The following is a 20,139-nucleotide window of genomic DNA, read 5'->3' on the forward strand; positions in this document are numbered from 1 at the left end:
TGGGGACAGTAGCTATTTTCAACATTAGAAGCTCTTGTGGATTAGATAAGGAAGTAACAAACTATATCGAACTGAGATCCTTACTTTTTATAGAATGGAATTGGGTAAACTGGGACAAGAATGGGTGATAATGTTCTTGCAGAACTTATCCATACTCACAGGAGGAGGGCAGTATCCTAGAGAGCAAGCACTGCCCAGTGATGGAGAGTGCATGTTCTATGTGCTGATTCACAAATGTGGACTAGGTTCGAGCCAGGTTACAAATTTTTGATTCAGCAGGAATTGAAGCTAAAACACTAATAGAGGGGAAAATTCTATTGATTGCTGTTTCCAGGCTGGGTAATAAAGCATTTTGAAAGGACTGAAGTGTTTCCTTTTTTCCACAAGTTCTAAATAGAGGACAAAAATGCATTATATATCCTGACAACAGTAAAGGCTGTATCTAAATGACAAGATATTTTCACTCTGCTCTGCTCCCTGTATTGCTATGTACCCCAGCTTAAAATAAGAGGTAGAGAGTATCAAATTTAGACATAGTTTTATTTCACACGACTTTTCAGCAAATTCTTTCAAAGCTACTTCATAATAACACTAATGAAAGTCTTTTAAATACAAACTGTCACAATGGGGGCTTTGCTGGAATATGAGCATTTGAAATTACCTGAAACAGTATATCTTAGTTGTTTCGTTTTGCAGACAGCAAAAATGCAGATGTGCCCAAAAAACTACAGTCTGAAAGCCACTAATCTGTATATTGTCCCTATGGCTAAGGGGACATTATTTATATATTTTTCTCCAAATTATTTTTCTCAATTATTTTGAGAAAAACAGCTTGTATTTTCAATTATACCCTTTCTATTGATATATTACTCTAGTTTAAAAAATATAGTTGATAGCGGAAATTAAATGTTCTGTTACTCATACAATGATAGACCCTACTTTTTTTGCTCTTTGTAATCTTTGAGCATCAAAGTAATGACCACAATTAATTTTTGCTCAGAAGGGAATATTTTTCTCAGTACTGTTGAGTACTGAGAAGTTGCAAAGTTGCAAGTGCAACTCTTAGAGTCTCTGTGGGTACAGCTTGCATATTTGATAAAGTTAGCCATAGAGGGCATACTCTTAGCTCTATGGTTTTCCCTCTGTCAAGTGTCATTGGCATAATGTCTTTCAAAAAATTTTTAAATTCCTGAAGAGTTAAATAGCAGCAGTACAGGAGATTACCTTGAGCTTCTTGTCCTCTCCTCACAGTATCTCAGGATGCTCCATGTCAGTCAAGTTCAGAGCTGGGTTAGCAGTGCCATATATTACCAACTCTAAAAAAGAAGTTCAAGGCAAACTGCTGTTTTGATTCTCTCAGCAGGGAGCAACACTTTTAATAGGCGTGTACATCTGCTGCACATAGAATGGAAATATCCTTGGCTAGTTGCTTTCATGCCCATCTGTTGGGATGGCGCGCTGCCTGCTAACAGGTCGCTCACATCATTGCCACATGGCATAAATGCCAGGAGAGGGACAACTTATTTGGCCAGCCTGCTTGTCAGTAAAAGTGAGCAGAGCTTCTGCAGGACATCATTACAAATGCTAGCAGCGCCACTTTGATGACAACCGTTCAAACTTGGTGTCTGCTCAATGTATTTTCATGCTGCAGCACCTAGACCTCAGATATTTCCACAAGAGCCTTTTGCACAGGTGGCAGTCAGTCCCTTGGTGAAGATTAGCATAATTGAAGTATACTATAAAACATTTTCAATCTCCTTTTAGCACAAAATACTTGTAAAAAGAGTAAATAGTTTTTATGGAAATTCCATACCATCATCTCGTGCCTAGTGGTGTAGATATTAAGTTGAACTTTCCCCTCTGCTGCTCACTTATTGCTTTCTGACTCTGAAGAGTTCCCTATCTTGACATTTACAAAATTACAGTTTCCCTTTCTGAATAGCAGAAACAGCTATTTTGCTGTGTTTCCCAAAATAGCAACATTCCTCTTTGATCTCTTACTATTGAGAAATGCTGACTTTTTTCTGAGAATAAACACAGATGATCCTTTTTGTGTACTTCATTTGAATCAATAGTTAGATAAATAAAAATACCCTTTATCAGCAAATTTGCAGATTTTGTTTTGGCATCATTTACAAATAAAGTAGAAGTAACATCAAATTTCCCATTTTCAGGAAATGATTTATGGAATAAAATTATTTTATTTATAATTTATTTTTACAATTTATTTTTTGATTGTTTAAGATCTTTCTGTTACTTCCTCAAAAAACTCTAGTGTATGAGCAAGCATACAAGCTCCTACTACATGCAAGGTATGTATTAGTAGAAGTTGAAAGATGGCAAAAGTAAATTATTTACATAGATAGGAATCTTTTTATAGAGTTTTGGTATAAAGTAATGCACATAAGGTCAAAATCATCACTTAAACTTGAAAAATACATTGCTTAAAACAAACTCATGGAATTTCTCGGGACCATTATGTCATTATTCATCATAATAAATATTAGGAAATATATCCAGAACAAGTACTGCAGTGCTCATTGGAGAAAGATAAAAGTAAGGTAATGTAATACTTTTATCAATATTATGCACATTTTTAAATTACTTCTTTATGAATGTGGTTTGGTTTATGGACCCTCATCTGTTTGAAAACAAATAATTAAAGGACAAGCTAAATTCAGCACCTGAAAGCATATATCTGCATTATTAGAGTCCTAATTATACAAATAAGTAATCTCATTGGATTAAATCCAGTGCAGAAGGAAGCAGATGAACATATCAGATAGGCGAAACGCTGCTTGAATTTCGAGGCAAACAGGCGGATAAAAGTAGCCTGTATAGAGCTTTGTGATATCAGGAGCTGAGGGGTGGAGCACAAGGTCTGGCTTCCTCATCTCTGTGATAGATGAGTGGCTCACACTGCTGTGTCACGTCCTGTGGTGCTGCTGTGAAGCATCTCCATGGGGGTCAGTCCATGGAGGGTGGCTTCTGTGCCAAGGCAGCAGGATTCTGCTCATCTAAGACCCTACCTAGAGTTCTGTGGGCAGCTCTGGAGCTCCCAGGGCAAGAAACATATCCTGTGTTAGAACATCCTTGTTCTAACACAAGACCTGTTAGGACAGTTCCAGAGAAGGACCACAAAAATTATTAGAGAGCTGGAACACCTCTCCTATTAAAAAAAAAACAAAAACAGCTGAACTTAAGAGTCCCAGCACATCCTCTCTCTGCCTGGGGAACAGAAATCTCCAGGCAGACCAGTTTATAAAGGCAGTTTGTAAGGAAAATGGAGAGAGACTCTTTACCAAGGTTTATAGTGACAGAACAAGGGGCAGTGGTTTTAAACTGAAAGCAGGTAGATTTATGTCAGATACAAGAAAGAATTTTTTTACAGTGAGGGTGTTGAGACGCTGGGACAAGTTGCCCAGAGAATTTTCTCAACCGTTTACCTTTGTAAACCACACATTTGTACTGTTTGTATCTGCAGTGTCATCTACTTTATTGCTGCTGAATATGAACAGTCATTTTCAAAAGTATTTGTACTAAACAAAAATAGTATGAGTACTGTAGTAAATGTTCAGAAAATAATTTAATACCTTAGATCCCCTCCTTGATAATGAAATGTTTGGATATGCAATAGAAAGTGAAGTACGATAATATGCGAACAAACTACATAATGCAAACTCAGAACCATTTTTAGCTTACAATGTACAAACCTTCATTTAGCTGAACTCTTCTCACTGGAATTTTTTGGTAGAATTTATTTCTTGATGGAACATTTTTTGGGATTGGGGTTGGGTTTTTTTGCAATAATTGCTTTCTTTATGTTTAAAAATCAATAGAAATCAAAGCATGTAAACCAATTTCTCAGGAAAGACATTGAAAGTTGACTCACAGTCCAGAATGGTGTTAACAGTGTTAATACACTCTATTTTAAATATCTAATCACACCTAGCTGTTGGGTCAAGATCTGTAATCCAGATTCCCAGCAATGGATAAATTACATCATGGTACATAGCACATCATACAAAAGATAAACATAGTTGTGGAGGGATGACTCCAACAGGGTAGTTGTAGTATTTTGGAACAGACAAAAAAAATTACCTTGAAACCACAGCAACTTTTCAAGTAAAATTATTTTTATCAGGAAGGTTTTATTAATTTCAGACAGCACTATATGGCAACCAACCGGAACTTTTGTATAGCAACTGTACTTGGAAATTCAAATAGGATATTTCTAGACACTTTTCTCACAGGCATACCCTTATTATTTTAATTTCAGAAGTGCTCACATATTTCTTTCTTAATAATGATTTTTTTTTCATTAATATCATGGCCTATTTGCAAACACATTTACTTCTACCAGTATACAGATAAGAAGAAATTAAGAACTTTTTCTAATTGCAGTAAATTTCAATATGGTAAGAAATGCAACTTCTCAGGTGCCTATGATGAGTTAAATACAAATATAATCTAAATCACACACTAAGCAGAATTGTGTACTCTTATATTCTATTGCAAGAAGTGTTAGCATATGATTTTTAGGACCTGCTTCATTAATAGCAAATAGGTTTATGAGATGTCCCATGAAGACACTTTGGAGTTTTTCAGAGCGAATTACAGAAGATAAAATACAAAGTTTTCCTATAATTAAAAATAAAATCAGCAACAACATCACTGATGCTGGTGCATATGAAAATTTAACAGAATATGTTTTCATAATGCTGATGTGATAGAAATGTAATGGCAATAAATTAATTTGAAAATTTGTTTCTGTGTTGTTCCATTTGTTTCATAGGAAAGATATTTCTTCAGACTTCTGTGTTATGCCAGAGGTAGTAAGAACAGATTATAAGTTACATACACAGGTTAGTGAATACACTTGGATATCACAAGTAGATGCCTATAAGGCAATAGTTGAAAAAGAGCTTTTTCAACTCAAAATCAGGACAAAATCAAATCATGCAAGCTGTAGAAAATTAAAATGCACCAACTAAGTCAATTTTATTAAAACTTTCATTCTTGAGTGTTTTTTACAGTGAAAGTAACACAGTAATGCAGGTCTTCACATTCACCTTTGTAATTTAACTTCACTAAAAGTTGAGAGAAATTTTTTTTGTTAAAAGTCATAAACCACAAAGCCAAGATTCTGTGCAAGTATGATAGTTTAGGGTTTTTTAGGTTTTATGTGTTTTTTACTGAAAACTATAAAGCAGAGCTACAAATATATTGTTATAAGGTAGCCTAAGCCTATATAATTTTTATTCAATCTCCACATATATTTTAAAGTAAGGCTGTCAGTACTCACACGTAAAATATGTGACCACTATAGTAAATAACAAGATCCTCACCTGTAAATTATCATAGATAAGGTATTACAACTTTCCAAGAAGTTGTTTCACTCAGCAGTTTCACTTGTATGAAAAGCAGTAAACTAAGGATGGTTTGTCTCTCTATACTGTGTATTTCTTACCCTGAAAGAATAGTCTCCTCAAAGAATCATAATCTCACATGGTAGTTCTGGAAAAGGAGAAACTATATGTATTTAAATATGGACAAGGAATCAATAAGAAACAGAAGAGTAACACAGCCATTTTAGTACATTACTGTAACAAATTGAAGTTCCTGAAAGTCAATGAATGTTTCTTTCTGTAAGAAACAAAAACCAGAGCAAAATGATGTCAAAGTAAGGGTGTCACTTCCAGCCATCAAGCCAAGATGAGCAGAATAAAAATAATTATTTGGCATTGTATCCATTGTCCTTTTTTTCTATAGCAATACTTTGAAAATATATATTAGAATTGAATAAAAAAAGAAAGTCAGTAAAAAGGAGCTGTTACAATATTGCTGGATTTCACTTTTAAAAAATTTCAATTTATTTTATATAGAATATTTCCATTAAAAATAATTAGCTAAGAAGCCTTGTTACAAAAAAAAAAAATCTTTTCATTCTGCTTGCTATGAGACATCCCAACAATTGTCTTATCCAGTGACTTATTCTATTAATTAATTAATCTTAAAAATTCATAATTTCTGGAGAAAAAATTAAAAATATTGGTTGTGCTGATGATTTCAACCAGTTGTCACATACAGTCCAGAAATAGAATATTACACCAGTAGAAACCCAAGACCACCTCATGTCATGAGGGCTTTCTTAATGGGATAACTAGTATTAACCAATATGATTAAAAGTGTTGTGATTTAGTCAAAGTCAGAATTAAAGTTAATGAAATTTGGTGCAATTGCACTGGAGGAGAGTTCTTACCTGAGCACCCTAGGTAAAGTAAGTGCCACATTCTTCTATGGCAATGTCTGGCTGGCTGTGCACATTCACCGCTCACCATCAGGGAGATCTCATTTCTTTCACAAAAGACCATTCCAGTCAGATTTACCATTCTCACCTCCATTCCAGGAAACTTTCTTCTACCTGGTGTATAAGATAGATTTCTCTTATTAGCGCAGCAGCCTACAGAGATTTCACTGAGTGATGCTCAGTTATATCCATGCCAAATTACCTCTGAACACACTTTTCAAAACACAGACTGAAAATAGAGACTGAACTCAGGGAAGCATGAGCTAGCACTTCCGGTGAAGTTACGCATTAAAACCAATTTCTTTGTGAAGAAAACAGTGATAAAAGGAGGTTTCAAGTGTGACCAGGGAAAACGAAGCCAGCTGCAGAATGAAACACTGGATTGAATAAGGACAGCAAAAATTGCCAATGGATATCAGCATTTACAGGGGGCAAGGTTTCTTTTCAGCCTGGACTAGAACTTCCATCTAATTTCAGCACTGTTACATCACTACTATGCAAAAATTAGCTCAGGAAAGACAAATAAAAGACTGTTGTTAGGTAATGGAAGAAACTGATTTATGAGAAGAGAATAAAAGAGGTATATTCCTATAATTTTATTAAGTGATCACCTACATATTGTAGGTGGATACAGGCACAGAAGAAGGAAAGGAATTATTTCAAGTATCACAACAGACCGTAACTACCTAAAGAAGTAATAGCTTACATTGAGAAAAGGATCATTTTAGATGTATATTAGAAAATACTTTCTGATCCATTAGACTCTAATATAATCTTCTGAGGAGAGTGCTGAAATCCTGGTTATTTAAGAAATTTAGCAATTAGACTGAAAGGAGTAACAGGCATATGCTTAGAAGAACAGTACAGAACCTGCAAGAAATTGAAAAAAGTTCTATCAGGTCATCTAATTCACCTCAATTTCTATGAAAATTAATGTTTGCTCTTTTCCCTTGGTTTAAATTTTGCTCATCCAGTCATGAAACCTTTTAAATCTCTGGACTCTAAAAATGTCTTTCATTCAGGCAGCAGTGCCTCAAAGCTATTCACGCTAATTAGCCAAGGTCATTTAAATACATTTTTCATGAAGCACCTTAAATGCAGTGTGCCATTTCATATATTTATCAAATTGCTAATCAATATGCTATACCACAGTTACCACTGGGCCTCGAGTTACACACAGAATGCTGCACGAATTTAAATTGTGCAAGCTGCTGGCTGCATAAATGAAATTAAAGTGTATGCATTGATCATTATTCACAATAGAAAAGAAGTGGCCTAAATACATTCACATCAGAAATCTGTATTTTAAGTAAATCTTTACTGTATTGTTGGCACTTTTTTTATATGTTTTTTAACAAGCCTCGTATTAAACCAGCTTTGATTTCACTTTCTTTCTCCAGCATATTACCTCCACTGTATTGGTAAAGTAATTTATTCCATCCTCTGTGGAGACCCTGGATCTCATTTGCCAGCATATTTATCTTTCCTGCCACTGCACTGTCATTCATCTGCAATCTCCACAGAATACCAGACCTGTGCAGAATTTCAATTAGGATTGATTCAACTAAATCCAGGCCACAGAACTGAGGCTGACAGGGTGACCCCCTGAGAATTTAATATGTTGAATCCAAAAAAAAAAAGCCCAGTAAGACAGCAAAACAGAAAACAGATCAAATTTAACACCCTAATTCATTAACTCCTCTATACACTCAGTTTAATCTGTCTCACAATAGTTTTTTTCAGATTCTTTGTATTGTTTACAGTAGTTTCGACTACCACAGGAAAGACATTAACATGAAAATCTCTTCTCTTCCTCTGAGGTCTAATCAACTAGACAGCTTGTAATGAACAGAAAAATTATTTCCAAAGAGACTGAGCTACCCTAAGCTTTCTGTTCTGTATATTCATATATATACTCAAAAATCAGTGCAGCATAGATATACAGGGTAAATAGCTTTTATCAGATCCCTGACTTCACAGACTTCCAAAGCTTTCCGGTGTAATCATTGACAGACTTCATCTGCTTGTCAGTTAAACGTCCTAAAAGAATTTCTTAAATAATATGTGGTTACTAGAACAGCTTGTAGGTTTCAAGGCAGCTAAACTAGAGGACAGGAATCTGAGACCTTTTTTTTAGTGTAGTATGTAAGTATCCACCATTTGAGTTTTAACTTTACCTTAGTTGTATACAACTTGAGACTTACTTTGATTATACACCAGAAGCAGGCATAAGTACATACTCAGTTTTACAGAAAGTATTACAATAGAATAGAGAAATTATAACAATTCCACATTTAATTAGATCTTTTGTTGTTACTAAAGAATTATATTGAATGCATTTTCCCTAAAGATCAAATTTAACCACTGAAAAACATTAATTTCTACTTCACTTAATGTGAAAGGTAAGATAAGAACTCATATATTAAACACTTACCAAACATTAAATCAAACAAAAGAATAGAAATGGAGTTGGGAAATATTGACACATACACATAATAATGTTAAATAGAACATGGGTCTGCTAGAATTGGATGAAATAATTAAAAAGAGGCATTGATTTGTTTGTGAATAGAGATACAACATCAATGAGTCTAGCATAGCAAGAAATTAATTTATATTTAGGGGGGGATGTCGTATTATTTTAACTTGACTAAACTAAAAGATATTTCACATATGAAAAATAATTTGGAGCCCTTTATCTCTCGCAGTCAGAAATTTCTCAGTGATTAGGATTATTTTGAAGAAGAGGTACAATTACCAGCAATTAAAGTTAATATCTATACAATGTCCAGAAAGAACCCCTTATAAGGTAGATTTCTTGCTGAAATTTGGTCACAATATCTTTGTGTAACTACAGTAAAGAGGAAACTGCATTAATACATACTTTATTGCATCAATATAATATAGCTGTGCTTTTGGTTTATAAGCATAGTGTAGGGTAGTGGAGGTACAAAAATGTCCTGTTCCCAATATATTCTTTGATAATTAGTCCTTTCCAAGGTTGTTCTGAGGTACCAGATTATGACTCTAATCAATTACAATTTTGCTCCAGTACTACATGTATATAGAAATGCTACAATAAACACATAAACACAAAGCATAAATATTTTTCATTAGCCTTTCTTTGGGGAGTGGGTGAAGAAACACAGATGTGTTGCTATGCTACTTACAGCTGTCATGTGGATACAAGAGAGAATGTTAAAGTATGAGTACATAATAATGAGATTCAAATTAAATTGGAGAGGATACAGGGGAATTTTGTCATCTTCCTTCATTTGTCTTGATTTGATCCATTTCTTCACTGATCATAAACCAGATTTTCCATACACTGGGCATTTATCTGGCTAATAGTCTTTTATTCCCCAGTTCACAACCTGAAAATAAGATCCAGTTGTTCTATTGAAAGGTTTGTTTCAGTACTTGGAAGGGTTTATGTGCTATAGTTAGAAAGAATAATAAGCAAAAATACTAAAGGAAACTACTGCTGGGGGAAATTCTAGCAGCTTGTTTACTGCATCATGTTTCTTGCCTTATGACACAACACCAGAGACAAGAAGATCAAGCCTTTATTTTCCCACTTGTGATCAACTTATAGTTAACCTGACCAAAGCCCCGCTACTGAAAGTCACCCTAGGTAGTGTCTCATAAACTGCCTAATCATTTGCCTTACCTACATTTCATTTCACCCATTCATCTTCTATTATACCTCCTACAACCTTCAAATGTTTTAAGAATAAATCACCATGGATTTTTTTTACAAATACTGTAGAAAAAGAACTCCATATATCTGTCTTCACTATGTTGCACACTATTTTCTTTTCTTTCTGATGAGTAAAACATTTTGTTCTTTCAGTTTATTTATGCAGTCTTTCTTACTACATTTTAGTGCTTGAAACTGTTTCTTGTGACTTATCTGGTCTGATTGGTCGATTATACTTATTCTACCACCTTACATTCAGACCTTTTCCATTCTTGTGTAACTTCTGTTTGTTTTCCAAGACCCTAAAGTAATCTCATAAGGTAACATAGATATTTTGCTGTATTTTCTATCTATATTTCTCACCAGGAAATTTCACTGTTATGCTTTTAATAAGGTTCTTTACTTTGACTGACACTTCAGCTATACAACTTTAGCCCTACATCATATTCCCAAGACTCCTTTTTTCATTTTCAGTGATTTTATTGAGATCTTTGTTTGGATTTGTTGTCACTTTTATGACATCACTATATTTAAAATTCTCAGAAATTGCACTTCTACATGTACAAATCAAAGTAAATAACCAAAGAGAGGAAAAGTGACCTTTTAAATTTCATCCATCTAGACACACCTAGTCCTGATAAGTCTCATTATATTTCTATCATTCTTGCTATTTCAATCAGTTTCTGATCATATATTGTATTCATAATATATGTCACTTATATAAGTCATTTTTAGAGACTTTTTGCAGTTACTGTTTGTTCAGAATGGAATTTTCAAAGATACATTGGCACTGTTTACTTTTCCAGTTGAAACTCATTTTATTGCTGAATGTTTGGGGCTTTTTGCATTAAATATAATCTTTTCAATATAAAGGAAATCCTCTTATTAATGTCCATAGTAATTTTATATTTGCCTCAGTGGCCCTGGATTGTGTATCAGCCATAGGGAAACTGTGAACAGGTAAAGATGAAATAAGGATAATGTCTGAGGCTGTAAAGTTTCTAAGCATTTTGTCTACTAGCAGCTCTGCCCAATCTTCACTGCTCTGCTCTTCCTTTAACTTTTAAATAGGTAGAACAGTGACTTCATCAAATGTGCTAGAACACTTTCAGAATACACTGCATAATACAGTGTGTTCCTGGAATCTATGTACAGCACAAACACGTTTCCTATTTGAAGCCAGGTTGATAGATATTCGTGACATAATTTTTGTCTCATTACTTTTTCATAACTGTGTAGCTTAATTTCATTCTAGAGCTTTACCCATCTATGAAAATACTAAAAAAAAAAAAAAGTAGGCACATTATTCTAGGCTGTTCCCACACCCACAGCAAGACTAGTAGAGGGAAGAGAGAGGAGCCAGAAATACTGCAATGATGGACAATTCAGGACATTGGACATCTGTTGATTGGCTCTAGGATCATTATTTCTGCCATTTACTGAATGAATTGTTGGGGATTGTTTTCCTTTGGAGATATTTTCGAAAAAGAACGATGCAACTACAGAAATAGCTGTATGATGGCATGGCCCCACCTGTTATTTGTTCCCTATCCAATACTTACAGCATCAGAGTTTCACCATTCTACAGTTTAGTAAGACTTTATTGCTCACAGACTGTGCTCCAAAGCACAGACTATTTATTTCATCTGAGCTCTGGAAACAAGTTTTGCATGTTATCATTTAGCAACGCTTCGTCAATGCAGCTGGCAATGTGAAAACTCAACAATGTCCAAGATGTCAATTAGACAAGATTATCGAGACATATCAGTTACCAGGGCTCCACTGCACTTGTCAATGTACTCACACATGAAGAAAATATGTCCTCCAAAATCAAATCCTTATAATCTTAATAGACAGGAGGAGATGCTGCCTGAATTATAAAACTATAAATAGTCAAAGCTCCTCATTAAATCTATATTAATTGCATGGTAATTCATAAATCAACATTTCCATAAAACACCCAGATTAAGATGCATTTATTTAAACACTGCATACTTCAGTAACATATTATTTTTTTTTAATTGTAGACTACCTGATAGTAAATATTGTGAGTTTATATAATAAAATAATAAGGAAAAAATAATTTAATTCCATATTCAGCTTTCTAATCTAGTCACACCTAACTTGACAGTTAAAGTGTATGTCTAATGAAAACTGGGTATTTTGTTGCAGCTAAAGGAACAAGGAAGAATATACATGTTCTAAGACTAAAACCTCTGTGAAAAAATCATATGTACTTACTAAGTCTTTTCCTTAGTGACATTACTGTAAATTAAGCTCCAATGTGAATTTACAGCACACTAATGGCACTACAGTGATTTCCCATGGGGACATTAGAAATGCACATTAACAGTATAATAAAAACAAATTGAATTGAATCCTTTCTCTGGTACAACAAAATTTAGAAGCTGACTTAGCTAAGGGAAAAACCACAAAAAAAACAGGGAAAAAAATCTGGAATAATCTATTTACATAAAATTATTTGAGCTTCTAAAATGTCAATTGAATAATATGTGTTCATTAATAATGCATTTGATAATTAACTGGGAAAAAAATTAACTCATATATTATTCACAAATATTATTCAAATATGTCTAAAACACATCCTGCACAAAAGATACGACTTCAAATCACCAGTGTGATCTGCAGTACCACGTTCACAGTCCTATGAATCCTTACTGCTGCTGCTCCATTAGCTTTTTAGGAGTTGACACTGGAGAGTCAGATGTGTTCTAATTAGTGAGACTCCATTATAATATTAAATTCTGTTAAAAAAACTCAGGGTTTGTCCCTCCATCTTTTAATTTTTTACACTCAGAAAGGGGTTATGCTTAATATATTTCAACAATTCAATATATCTTCCATCTGGTCACTCAAACATAATTTTTTTTGCATAACAACAATACCAAAGCAGACAATACTCATTCAATAACTAATAACAGTGCTTACTTATTGCTAAAATATCCTTTTGATTTCAATTTCTTTACATTTTTGGTACAGCACACTCAAATAATAGAAATTTTTGACAAATATTTTCATGCTCATTATTCCCACCTCATTGAAACTGAGTGTAATTCACACTTTTAAACAAGCTGGTATCTCTTTAATCATTATCTCCCAGCAAAAGTAGCTAGAACGTCTGTGTGTCAAGTATATCCCTCCTAAGCATAGATTTTCATGGCTTATGTGAGGTCTAGCTAATAAATGTCTCTGTTATGACATGTACACACAGACAGATTTTCGCACTGAGGACTGGAGAGATTATTCTTCACATCATTCTCACTTCAGAATCACAGGGAAACCTCTGAGATTACAGTGCAAAGTGAGATTATACATAAATTGTCCCATACACACACATACTCAGGTAAATACACAGTCTTTCACTGCCTTAAGTGAAAATTACACATTCAAAATAGCTGAAGTCAGCTCCTCTTTTAGCTAAAAATTATACATATTGGAAACATCTTATGTCAAACCTTGTCAAACATGAATCAAATATGTCATTTATATCCATGTATATATCCTCCAGAGAATGGTAAACTCTTTGCGTATAAGGAGCCAAGGCCTCCATTCAAAAGGATTTTCTAATCATGCTCCTAGGAAGAGCCATATGTATTCCAGTCTTCCCAAGAAGAAATAATGCTATTCTATTCCTTGGGATTACTCACATTCACTCACTTATTTCTAGGCAACATGTTTTAGAAGCTAGGTAAATCATAAGCAGATGGCAGACATAACTAACCTGTGAATAAGCTAGCACTAATGTTCAGAAGAGATCTGCCTCTTTTGGACCCTTTGGATGCTGGTGTCAGTGAACTAAATTCTTCTTCTGAATACCCATGTGGTGAATAATGTTTTAATTTTTCATCTCATTCTCATTTTATGAAACTGTCATAGTAAAGTGCAAAGGAAGAAAAATACCAGGAAAATTGAAGAAGCTGATGAAAATTAATTTTTGAATGCTTGCTTGATCAGAGAGAAGAAAAGATATAACCAGCATAATTAATAGTCTTATCTTTAAAAACTTTTAATTAAAGTTGTGTATGTTCTTCCTGAATATAGGTAATAAATACTAACGAGGCACACAATAATCAGTAATACTATATATGGTTTAAACATCACAAATTTCTCGGGATATGCTTATTCACATCGTGTCTGAATTTGTCCCCAGCAATGTAAGACGGTTTTGATGTTCCAAATATTTGTGGAAAGAAATACCTAATGAATGATTTTGTGAATCCAAAGATGACAAAAAACATATTGTAGAAGACTGAAACTTTGATAGGAAATGTTGGGAGTTTTTTTGCTTTGACGGATTGGATAGCTTCCACATGGATGAAACACATGCTAAATTATTTACAGATAATTACATCTCTGTGCTGTTGCTAAAATATTAAGACACCATTGTCCCACAGGAGAAACCGTGACAGACATTGGCACATCAGCTAATGAATAGCTGTGGGGTAATGGGAAAAAAAAAAGAGCTACCACAAGACCTAAGTATTAGGAAAGAGAATGTCTGTAAGTAATCCACACTCAGGGAAAAATTACACTTTCCTTTTCCCCCTCCCTCCTACTAATTACATATAGAGCAAATGTTCAACATTTGGTAGAACTTGCTTGAAGGTGATTTTTTTCTGGAAATAGTCTCAAGACCCTCTCCACTCCCTTTTCATTATAGCAAACTATGACCTAGAAATACAGAATAATTACCTTCAACCAAAGACATTTTCAAATACTCACAAAACTGGGCAGCTGTTTTGGAGAAAAATGTATCACTACTGACACAGGGATATACTTCTCATGCAATTTTTGGAGTAATGGAGGTTGTTTTTTCACATCACAGAGTGAAAAAAATGAGAAGAACATTCCCAGGACATACATACAAGAGCACCAAAGAATTGAACAGAAAGTCTGCATTTTAAACAAATATTTGAACATTAAAACTACTATCAACTGGCAACTTTCACTCTTTATTTAAGTCAATTTAAATAATACCTGGAATATTTTTACGGAAAAACTACATGGAAATTATTGAAAAGTAAGATTTGCAATATCTGTTTTCTCAACCATTATTGTGTTCTTAAGAAAAAAATTCCTTTACCCTAGAATTAAGGGATTTAATATAGCCCAAAGGTACCCTTTAAAATAGGTGCCCACTTTCACAGGGCATACTGCAGTAAGAGAGAAAGGCACGTCACTGATAATAATCTTCATAAATCTGTCTAAATCTGCAGAACTGTGCCCAAGGATCTGTGTGGCTTCAGCTTGCCATAAGTGATAGGAATTCATCTTTAAGACACCATATTGTGTCATTTATCTAACATAATCATCACCTGCACAATTATAGTATTAGTACAAAAACAGTTCATAAAGATGTCATCTGTTCAGCAGACAGATTAAACAGAGCCTCTACCAAAGCAAAATTAGATGTAAACACACCCTTAAGATATATACTTATGTTCTTTCCTGGATAGAACTTGAATGCTCAACAAGTTTAAATTTCTGATTTAGGAGTTTAACTAACTTTTTTTTTTTAAGCCCAACAGAATATATCAAAATAAAAATGTGCAATGAGGCCTATAATTCCCCCTGGGAAGTAAAGTAAACTAGTCACCCAGCATCCAGCTATTCCTTTGAATGTATGCCTCTAGAAAAGCACATTTTTGTGGCATTGAGCTATAGTAATGTGAAAAGTGTCACAATTCTGAGTACAGATTCATGAGTTTGGACTACAGTGTATGCTATCACAAGGTTAGAATTATAGGATCAGAATATCCTGGGTAAGAAAGGATCTATAAGGATCATTGACTCCAGCTTCTGGCCCTGCACAAAACTCCCTCAAGAGTCATACCATGTGCCTGAGAGCATTTTCCAAATGCTTCTTGAAGTCTGTCAGGCTGGTGCTGTGACCATTGCTCTAGTGCCCAATCAGCCTCTGGGAGAAGATCCTTTCCCTAATACCCAACCTAAGCCTCATTTGACACAACTTCAGGCCAGCCATCTCTCGGGTTCTGTCACTGGTAACTGAGGGGAAGAGTTCAGTGTCTACCCCTTCACTTCCCCTCTGAGGAATCTGTACACCACTATGAGATCTATCCTCAGTCCCCTCCTCTCCAGCCTGAACAAATCAAGTGACCTCAGTTGGTCCTTTAATAGCTTCCTCTCTAGACCCTTCATCACCTTCATTGCCCTCCTTTGGATGCTCTCTCGCTGCTTTATATATTTCTTATTTTGCAGCACCCAAAACTCATAGTAAGGCTGTCCCAGCTCAGAGGAGAGCAGGACAATCCCCTCCCTTGCCTGGCTGGCCATGCTGTGGCTGGTGCACCCCAGGACAGGGTTGGTCTCCCTGGCTGCCAGGGCACTGCTGACCCAGATTCAGTCAACCAGGACCTAAGACAGAGCCCTTCAAAACCCCACTAGTGGCAGGTCCCCAGTCTGATGTGTCCCCATTCACTGTCACCCTCCGAGCCCAACCCACAAGCCAGATGCTGACCCATCCCATGATGTGTTTATCCAGCTGTGTGCTGGACATTTTGTCCTGAAGGATTCTGTGAGAGACAGTATCAAATTCTTTACTGAAATTCAAAAAGATTACATCAACTGGCTTCATTTGATCAACAAGGTGGGTTGTTTAGGGACTACCTGGTCCTAAAAGGAAATCAGGTGTGATAAGAACTTCCTTCTCATGAAGCCATGCTGGCTGTGATCAATGACTGTGTTGTCTTTCAGGTGTTTTCAACACCTCCCAGAATAATCTTCTCCATAAGACACTGAAGGGAAACTGACAGTCCTGTAATGCCAGTTATCCTTCTCACCCTTCCTGAAAACTGGGACAACATTTTTCAGGTTTAGTCTACTGGGATCTCACCAGGTTCTCCATAGCATTCCAAAAACCACTGAGAAGTGTCACGATGACACCAGCCAGCTCTTGCATTCTAGGATGAGTCCCACCAAGGCACATCGACATAAGGATCCAGCTGGAGAAGGAAGTTCAGAGCCAACTGGGAGTCTTCCATTCTCCCAGTCATGGTCCCCCAGCTCATACCTTTGAGAGTCCCAGAGCCTATAACTGGTGTTGAAGACCTAAGTGAAGAGAACATTAAACATCTCTCCTTTGCCTATGCCCTGTTTTTGACTGTCCTCATCATAAAAATGGGATAACAGAATTTCTGGACTGCTTCTTGCTATTAACATATTTTTTAAAGCCTTTTTAATTGTCCCTCAGAGTATTCTATTTGAACTTTGGCCACTTGAAAAAAATTCAACTGCTTCATGGAGACTGGCCAAGAGAGCTGTCAATCACTTCACTCATGACACCTTTGCTGTTAACAAACATCAAATCAATCTCTTAGTACATGTGGCATGAAGTTGCCATCCAGGTGTTTTAGCAATCTTCTGAACCTGTTTGTACCAGCTGTGTGGTATTCCCACATTACACCTAGAAAAAGTCCCCAATAAGGACAGAGGCAGGTGATTTAGAGGTACCCCTCTGTTCCTGGAAAGAAGACACCTTCATCAGTGTCATCATCCTGGCAGGGCTGCCCACAGTAAACTCTCACAATAGAATCCACTGTATCTGTTTGTCCCATCATCTTTATGGAGGCTCTCAACCATGCCATTACCAACTGCAAGGTGTTAATACAACTTGATATGGTGAAGCACAGGCAATTAGTAGAACAAGAAAATATAGCGGCAGAAAGCCGTGCAACTTTCAATATATTTCAAAGGTTGGGTAAAGAAAATCTGGAGACACTAGAGATTTTCACCCTCCATTCAAAGTCAGACAGTATCTCCTTATACTTTTTGCTGTACATGACATGCTCTTTGAGCTGGGTTTTATGATGCTGTTCTTTGTCTCATGCATGTCATGATAAAATGTGACATGACTGTCAGTTTCGTTAGGTCATCTGGAATGAGCAAATATTCACATGGTTTGAATCTTTTTCTAACCTCGTAAATATTAGCCTATTGGCATATCCACCCTCCAGTAACACAAAAGAGCAGTTCATGCTCCATGGGGCACTCAAAAAACATTTGGAAAAAAGTCCTGCTCAAATCCAAAACTTAACGTTTTTGTTCTTTGTCTAAGTTTGAATGAATGATAACCATAATTTTTTCTCCAGCTAGAGACTGTCATGCATCTTAGTAGGTTATGACTTCAGCTGAACATAAGGAAGAAAGAACAGATTTGTTCTGAAGAAAAAAGACTCTTGCCTGTAAATATTTTTGTAAAAGAAACAGCAAGCCATACAGATAGAATATTTTCTCATTGCAGAGCCAGATTCATTGAAAGAAAGTGTTTGCCCACTAGCTGAAAAATAACTTCCTGACAGTTTTTACCACAGGATTCTTAAAATTGTCTACAAAATGAATGATCGTCTACTTTAATAAAATCTCCAGACAGGACAGAAGTTCAAATGTCTTCTACTCTTCCAAATAGATACTTTCCATGCTTTGTCTCTGCTGTCAAAAAAAAAGAAAAGGTGAGATTATACTGTAATACATGCATTAGCTACCTTGCTGAAAGTCCTCAGGGAGGCCAGGCGCTGCAGTTTTAAATGAGATAAACCAGCGGTGAGAAGAAGTGTTGACACCAGCTATATCAGAGAGAAGACTGCAGACGTGTGACCTTCACTTGGCTTCACGGTGAGCTGACCATGGCCAGTTACAGTGTCACATCTCTGCCATTTATGGCCCCGTGGAAAAAGGCACACCACATCAGCCAGTCTGAGACAGGACAGATGTTAAGTGAAGCGGGCTGTGCCCTGGCAGACACGATCTGAGGCTCATGAGAGAGGGAGAAGTCAGCCTGCAGTTAGTACTAATGTGAAGAGAGCTATGCCCAGGCCTTACTTTCCTTACCCCTCTTCTGAGCCTCTCATTAACTGCCTGAAATACAGTTGCTCCCACTGGCTAAAGGTAGTACAGTCCAGGCTTTATCTCACTTTCATGAGTGAGAGAGAGAGACACTTTGATAGTTTTGTTCCTGCTGTTTTTTGCAGACTTTCAGCTACCTCAAGCAGTATTTTAAAGGGAACATTTCTGAGACACGTTGAAAACTGGAAACATATCCAGCCTGGAAGTCAATTTTTGGTTTTGAAGAATCTTCCTCCAAGAGTTAGGAGTCAGGACAGCTGGTTCATTTATAGCCTCATGTATGTTCCATTTTCACTGCTCTGAAAAAATGCCTTAGTATGTACATGCTCTATATCTTTTCTTCTAATGTGTCAGCCTTTTAAAATGGATAAAGTACAATGTCAGACTATAAATTTCATTACCACAAATACAGAGCAATACTCAAATGTACCCAGATTTAATAAGTGTGAAAGAGAGAAGAGGATAGACATGTAGGAACATAATCAGGACTCTTTTTGAGTGGGTATTAAAGTCTAGACTGAGATTTACTTGTCGGTGTCACTGATAAATAGGATAATTATTGACTCCTGAATTTCAGAGATAAAGGATGCTGTAGAATTTTATTAATTTTCTTGGAATAAGGTGCAATAATATATTAGCCTTGTCTGAACTTTCTGCTGTTGTGAAATTCTTTTCAGCCATTGCCCTGTGTAAAAATACCTGAAATCTACAAGCAAAATTCACAGTGTGCAATTTGGAATAGCGTGTCTGGCAGTAATCTTTCTTGTGCATTTCCATTGATTTATGGTAAAAGTACTACTCAACATGTTCATCCACAGTATTTGATTATTCTTCCTGTATTTTAAAGCCATTGTGCAGAATCAGGCACAGAATTTGCACATAACTTTTAAGTTTTGGCAGCATGGAAACTGCAGGTATGTTCTCTGTGGAAGGATGGCAGAGTCTGCCCCGTGTCACTCACAGTCACCTTCAAATGTGGGAAGTGAGTGGGTGGGAGTGGGAGTTTGCTGGGTGGGAGTTTACCCACTGCCCAAAAACAGCTCACTACATCTAGCAAGAAGTAATTGGATTGATGTGGTTTAAAATGCAAACACAAAGGTATTAAGGATTGAAAGCAATGAGAGCAAAGGAGATTCAAATGAGCTTCCTACCCAAAGCAAATTATTTTTGATCTCAAAATCTGGATAATATACTTGTATACTTAAAATAAAGTTACATCAAAAACAAACTAATATTTTTCTTCCTT

The sequence above is a fragment of the Parus major genome, chromosome 5 (genome assembly GCF_001522545.3).
Source record: "Parus major isolate Abel chromosome 5, Parus_major1.1, whole genome shotgun sequence".
In the NCBI taxonomy this organism is placed as follows: domain Eukaryota; kingdom Metazoa; phylum Chordata; class Aves; order Passeriformes; family Paridae; genus Parus; species Parus major.